This window comes from Amphiura filiformis, chromosome 18, assembly GCF_039555335.1.
Source record: "Amphiura filiformis chromosome 18, Afil_fr2py, whole genome shotgun sequence".
Taxonomy (NCBI): domain Eukaryota; kingdom Metazoa; phylum Echinodermata; class Ophiuroidea; order Amphilepidida; family Amphiuridae; genus Amphiura; species Amphiura filiformis.
The window spans coordinates 1,060,101-1,067,140 of record NC_092645.1 but is presented as its reverse complement, the minus strand read 5'-3'; positions in this window follow the sequence as shown (position 1 = coordinate 1,067,140).

Below are 7,040 nucleotides of genomic sequence, written 5' to 3'. Positions count from 1 at the left end.
TTTAAATGAATACGTGTGCTCAATAACTCTTACAATTCAGCCTAAGTGTAGCCTTTTTGTTTTAACGCAAGGGTGCTTGAGGGGATATGCTATAATAGGCTTATAGGCATATATTTATGAATGATAGGCCTGTAATTCATACAAATTTCCTGCGGACCTGACTTCTGGGCCGCAAATGTTATGGGTATGAACCTACTCAATTAGGCCTATATCATATTATGGATACTTGCAAGTTAGCCTTTTCTTTTTGACGGAGGAGAAGGGTACCTGAGGGGGATGTGCTCCCTCAGAAGTTGGGGAAATTTTAAAAAAATTAATGAAAGGCACAATAAAGTCATTTTTTGTAAAAGTTTACTTTTTACACTTATTTTATTGGTATTATTTTCGGCATAATAGATTTCAACGGACCCGTGTTGTGAGGGGGGGGGGGATATTATCCTCAAACTAAAAACATCTTACATTAGGCCCCTATAGGCTATTATTAACTTATTTTTCCGACCATCATGATTAAGCATAGCCTATAGGCCATATCATCATGTCATGATAATGCAGAATATTTATTTTAGAACGGATTTCCAGTGGATGCGATTTCCGTGTCACAAATTTCAAGCATGAACATAATTATGATGCGCAATGACTCAGAACGTACTCTTCTTCTTTACTTCCTTGATTTCTTTCCACTTTTCTGCCTTTCTTTTGCCTAAAAATGCCCGGACATTGAAATGAGGCTAGGTGGCTGTGGCAAAACAAAATTTTCATCCCAGTTTTGCTAATATTTTGTGCCGATTTTTGTAACATTTTCATCCCAGTAATGGTATTATTTTATATTTGTTTTTAGTTTTCGGGATATTACTTTCAATTTTTGGGAAATTAGACCGAAAAAGTAGGCCTTTTCCTTTTCCCTCCCTTTTCCCCCCCTTCGATTTTTTAGAGGGGCACTGTCTATAAACCTTAGGGGTGGTGCAATAATTATGTGTACCCCCGGGGGGTGAATTATAGGGGGGCAAAGATTTTTTGGCAGGCCATAAGGGGGGGCAAGCATTTTTGGCAGGTCGAAAGGGGGGGGGTCAAGCGATTTTTGGCACAGATATTTTGGGCACCGTTTCTATATTACGCCCTAAAAGGCGTAGGAAAACGTTACGAACACTTTCAAATATGCAAAATTTCCTGCTCGCTGCGCTCGCATTATAGGCCTATGTTAAGACAATTTAAGGTTTTAAATTCGGGTTCCCAAAAATCTTGCATGTGTAAGGGGGGGGGCAAAGATTTTTTGGCACGCCAAAAGGGGGGGGCAAAGGTTTTTTTGGCACATCGAAAGGGGGGCAAAGGTTTTGGCACGGCAAAGGGGGGGGCAAGCGATTTTGGCAGACCATTTTGAGAATTCACCCCCGGTACACATAATTATTGCACCACCCTTACTGCCCCACTGGCTTTGCCCGGGCCCGTACGAAGGGGGAGGGGCGCGTGTGGTGTGGCAAAAGAAAACAAATAGGTTTTTTTTATGCTTTTTTAGTCAAATAAGTCCAAAGTTTTGGGTAGAAGGTCCACTTTTACAAAATCGCATCACCCCCTGGAAAAAGGTCCACCTTTTAAAATCAGCACCCCTAAAAGAAATACTGCGTACGGGCCTGGCTATGCCACTTCTCTGCCACTCCCATCCCCTTCCCTTCCTCTCTTCCCTCTCCCTTTTTTCTGCCTCCCTCTTTTTTTAAGACCCAGGGGCTGCAAGCCCCAAAGCCCCACCCCCTGGGCACGCGCCTGGTTTACCGTAATTTGTTGATCTATTTTGAGCCACCTGATCATAACATAACCCTACCCCTATTAATAAAATACAAGTGTCCATATCCGAATTCATCCCCATGCACGTGTGCAAGAAGAGTCAGGCCACGAGGTTAGGCCCGAACGATTCCATAGGGGCCTACCATTTTTCCCCCAAGTCGTTATATTTTTGAAAAGGTGCCGCCAGCGTCCCGCCACAATGCGTGCCAAATATCGCTCCCCTCCCCCCCTCGTTGACTGGCAAAAAATTCCTTGTCCCCACATTGTTTTCCTTGCCAAAATATTCACCCCTTCCCCGTGAATTGGGAATTTTTACTTCAAAACGTTGGATTTGGGCCGTAAATGGCTCGATTTTGCAATCTAAGTATTTTCTGAGACCATTTGTCAGAATTTGCACAGATAGATATGATGTTTGCACAGATAGATATTTGCTAAACATAGGAAAGCATATTCTGATACATTCACCTTCGTGCCGAATTTGTTATGTTATGTTACTATGTTATGTTACTATGTTATTACCTAGCTGGGGGGTTTTCAACCCCCCGAGCTAGGTACTGTTTTGCTATCCGATTCTTCTTTCTTTCTTCTTCTTCTTCTTCTTCTGGCAACAAACTTCAAAATGCTTCTCCTCCTACATGTTACACTCTACAATTACGTAACTTGCACATATGTATCGGCTATATCCAGTGCCCATAGGGTGCAAACAGAATTGGGATCAAAGGTCATTAAAGGGGCATTTTTGGTATATAACCAAATACCTTCAAAATGCTTCTTCTGCCACATATTACATAGCACAATGACGTCATTTACACATGTGCATCGGCTTTACCCAGTGCCCATACCTTGCACTCAGAATTGGGGTCAAAGGTCATTAAGAGGGTAAAATCTTACAATTGCCTTATCTCAACATATGTAAGGGGTGTGGGGCTCAAAATCAGTGACAACAAATCTCATGATCAGGGGAACATTTTACAGGGGTCAGGTCAAAGGTCATGCAGAGGTCAAATTTTCGAAATGCATTTTCTAGACATCTGTAAGGGATACGGGGCTCAAACTCTTGTGACAAGAAACTTACTGACTAGGGGAACACTTTGGAACGCTGTGCAGGGGTCAGGTCAAAGGTTATCTGGGTCAAATCTTAGAATTTAATTTTCTGGGCATCTGTAAGGAGTATGGGACTCAAACTCGGTGACAACAAATCTCATGAACAGGGGAACAGTTTGCAGGGGTCAGGTCAAAGGTCATGCACATGTCAAATTTTCGAAATGCATTTTCTGGACATCTGTAAGGGATAAGCCTATGGGGCTCAAACTCTTGTCACAAGAAACTTACTGACCAGGGGAACACTTTGGAACGCTGTGCAGGGGTCAGGTGAAAGGTTATCTGGGTCAAATCTTAAAATTTAATTTTATGGGCGTCTGTAAGGAAGTATGGAACTCAAACTCGGTGACGCCAAACCTCATGACCAGGGGAACATTTTTGGAACATTTTGCAGGGGTCAGATACCTCTAAAACACCAACATGCCCCAGCTAGGTTTGTGGTCTATGACCACCATTTGCCACTAGTGTTATGTTATGTTATGTTATGTTATGTTATGTTATGTTATGTTACTATGTTATGTTACTATGTTATGTTACGTTAGGTTATGATATGTTACGTTATGTTATGTTATGTTATGTTATGTTATGTTATGTTATGTTATGTTATGTTATGTTATGTTATGTTACGTTATGTTATGTTATGTTATGTTTATTGTTATGTTATGTTATGTTATGTTACGTTGCGTTGCGTTGCGTTGCGTTACGTTACGTTACGTTACGTTGTGTTACGTTACGTTACGTTACGTTATGTTGTGTTATGTTGTGTTGTGTTGTGTTGTGTTGTGTTGTGTTGTGTTGTGTTGTGTTGTTATATTTATGATGTTATTATGTCATGTCATATCATGCCATGTTTCAAGGTATACATTTTTTCCAATAATTTACCTTGTTAGTGATTCTTTAGTCTGTCTGCATGTTGTTTCTTATGTTCTTTGCATGTTTATATTTAATATGGGGGAGTGAAACTAAATTGAACGGATGAAAGCTAACGAATGAAGGAAGGAAGGAAGGAAGGAAGGAAGGAAGGACGGAAGGAAGGAATAAATGAACCATTATAACTTGCATTATATTTTTATTATTCATTTTAAACGACTACGTTGGGTTTTAAAATTCCCGCCAATTTGATGGATTTAAATTGAGCATTATAGTGACTGGTGATTTAGTTGTTAATTATCTTTAACATGTTTAATGACGGACTTTAGTGAATTATCAAATTACCACTCATTATACGTGCTACAATAACATATTAACCGAAGAGTACAAAGTTCAAACCTTTACTGAATAGAAAAGGTAGGCTCCCTACATCACTATGGACCACAATGGCCTCATCTCAATGGCATAATTCAATAACCTCAATTAAACAATCATAGTGAAAAATTTGACCTCAAGTTGCGGAGTATGAGTTTTTGTACCCAAATTTTCAAAGGTCGTTCAATGAATGTACAAATGTATTGGGGTTAAAGAATTGTGCCCTGATAGATGAGCATGTCGTGGATCCTAGTGCATGTAGCAAAACTTTTAAAGTTGGATGACTGTTAGACCCCAATTCTAAGATATGCGGGGCTATATTCACATGACGTGGTAGGATTCACACTAATCTTCACCAAGTACACTTGCCGTAATTAAAACTTGCCGTAATTTCCATGCAATTTTTTCGCTGATTTTTCAGCACCATTATTGGGTCGCATGAAGTACGTGTGGGCGGCTAAGCATTCGATAGATAAGCATTAATTACAGACTAACCCGAATGTATGGGCTCTTTAAGGGCTCCATAAGGTAAGCTTTCGCCGTTGAATCCACGATAGCATTCAGAAAAGAATACATTCAGATTTGCGCGCCAAATAAATCATAGTTGATCATTTGTTTGCGTAAATAATAGAGTCAAATTGTCGTGCAGCATGCACTTCGTCAGGAGGAAGTCCTACCCCCGGGAAAGGTGCTGGGGTAAAAATTTTATCAGTAAAATGAGCGCAAAGGATAGGGTCTCTGTATCTGAATCTCGGATCTAAATATAATATGAAACGTAACACAAGTCATTCTGCTTGCTTTGTTGAATCATATCAAATTAGCAATTTCCTGAAGCACTTACCAATCAGAGTTTCTTTTTAAATACCTTGGTAACGTAAATGACTTTCCAATAGAAATTACACGTAAAAATGAACTGTGCCGAAAACTACTTGTCCCCTCTGCTTCCATATTTTAGGACAAAGTACCTACAATAATCTAACTTTTCACGAACAAAATTCGACATTTCAGGCAATACATGTATTTGGAGCAGTTCACTGATTTTTGTTATTATGCCCATCTCGTTAAACGATTCAGTGCCAAAAGACCAATCCGTTTTTATTTAAATCTAGATTGAAAATTTGTATATCTGAACATGCTGAATGGAATGAACCCCAGTGGACATGGCATGGTTGGTTTAGCGGTGAAATTGAAAGGGGTGGCTGATGACAGATAGGGTAATGGATGGCAAATTACTTCTTCAATGCTGTCAGTGTTAATAGGCCAGTGACTATTTGACATGGTAATTGAAAGTAGCAACTTGACAACCGTGTCTTGGCTTCTTATGAACTTGACTCGTACTTTTTATTAGTGGGTCGTATTATTGCAACATTAATGAGGCGTATCGTTTATAAACGTGTTCCCACTCCCTGCAAACACAAAAATGTCCCGGGAAAATGTTCTTAAAACGTTTTATATTCAAATATAACGATCATTAAAACGATATTGTTGAATATGTTGGGCAAATATTTGTGCAAAATATGTTGTCAATAGTTAATAGCATTCTGTTATAATGTTTGCATGTCATTTTCAAAAATGTTTTATGAATGTTATTCAAACGTTTTTATACCTCATATTATAACCCTAATTTAAAACGTTTTATGAAAAAACAATACAACAATATTTTAAAAACGTTGTTAAAATGTTATTGTTCTCGTAAAATAATTTTTTGCAAACATATTTGTAAATTTAATATTGAGTCAATCTTAAATAACATAATGTTAGAATGTTTTGCATCAAGTTTTCAAAAATGTTTTTAGAAGACGTTTTATACCCTTTATAAAACCTGAAACTAAAACCCGTTTTCTGTAAAACATTTTATGTTTGTCAGTGGTTTCTATTGACGGATATAGAACATGTTAGATTGTACTTTATCCAGTTGAAATCCATACACATTCATGGAAGACATGACCTTAATCTCCCACACAGGGGGTGTAGATTTCAAATGGACTCACCCATTCAAGTAACCCGAGTTGAAATTCACACTCCCTTTAGAGGAAAGTATCAATATATAACTTCTATAATTACTACGTTACGTCCGAAACCATCGGACTTCATAGCAAAGTGTGTTAGATTTAATTTCAAAATAAAGTGCTGGGTTTTTCGAAGGTTTGCACACATACCTACATAAAATGTAATACCCTGTAATAGTCTACTGCTGTACTTTTAAGTCGAGTATGAAATTCTTACTCGAATGAGTCCAAACACTGTATCTCTTCCTCTTTATTGAAGGCTGCTTAAATTAATAAATTATTAATTTATATTAATTAATTTCAACTGGTAGTAACCTTTATAGTGGTCATATTCAATATCTATTTCAACTGGTAAATGTACAAAAGTACTTAAAAATACTGAGAAGGCGATTCTTACGGCAAATTGTGTGCACACCTGTTAGATTTCTGAAGAAAGTAAACGAAAAACTATGATGATATTTTATATGTTTCGCCTCCGACCCACCTTCATAAACAATTAAAACAAACACACACACAAAAACTTATTCCTTTTTGAAAAGTATTTTTAAGCCATGGTTCAAAGTTCTGTTTTTATGATGAAGTATAAAAAAGTATTATATTTAATACGGTTTTTTTTTTCAACCCAATATTTAAAAGGTATCAAAACGGAAATAAAAGCTTTTTGTCCACCTTATTTGCTCTGCCCAAACATTAACACTATACCCTGCTGAAGGCAAAAGCAAACCCTTCATAGTCAGTGTGGATACTGACCCCAGGTAATCATTGCAAAATAGAAAATATTCCAGGCAAGTCGATTACCTTAAAGGCCAAAGGTCAAAGATATATACAAACTTCAAGTATTCACGATATGGGCTCTCAGCCAAAACATTTAAAGCTAGATTTATTTTGACACGGTTGCGTTAACAT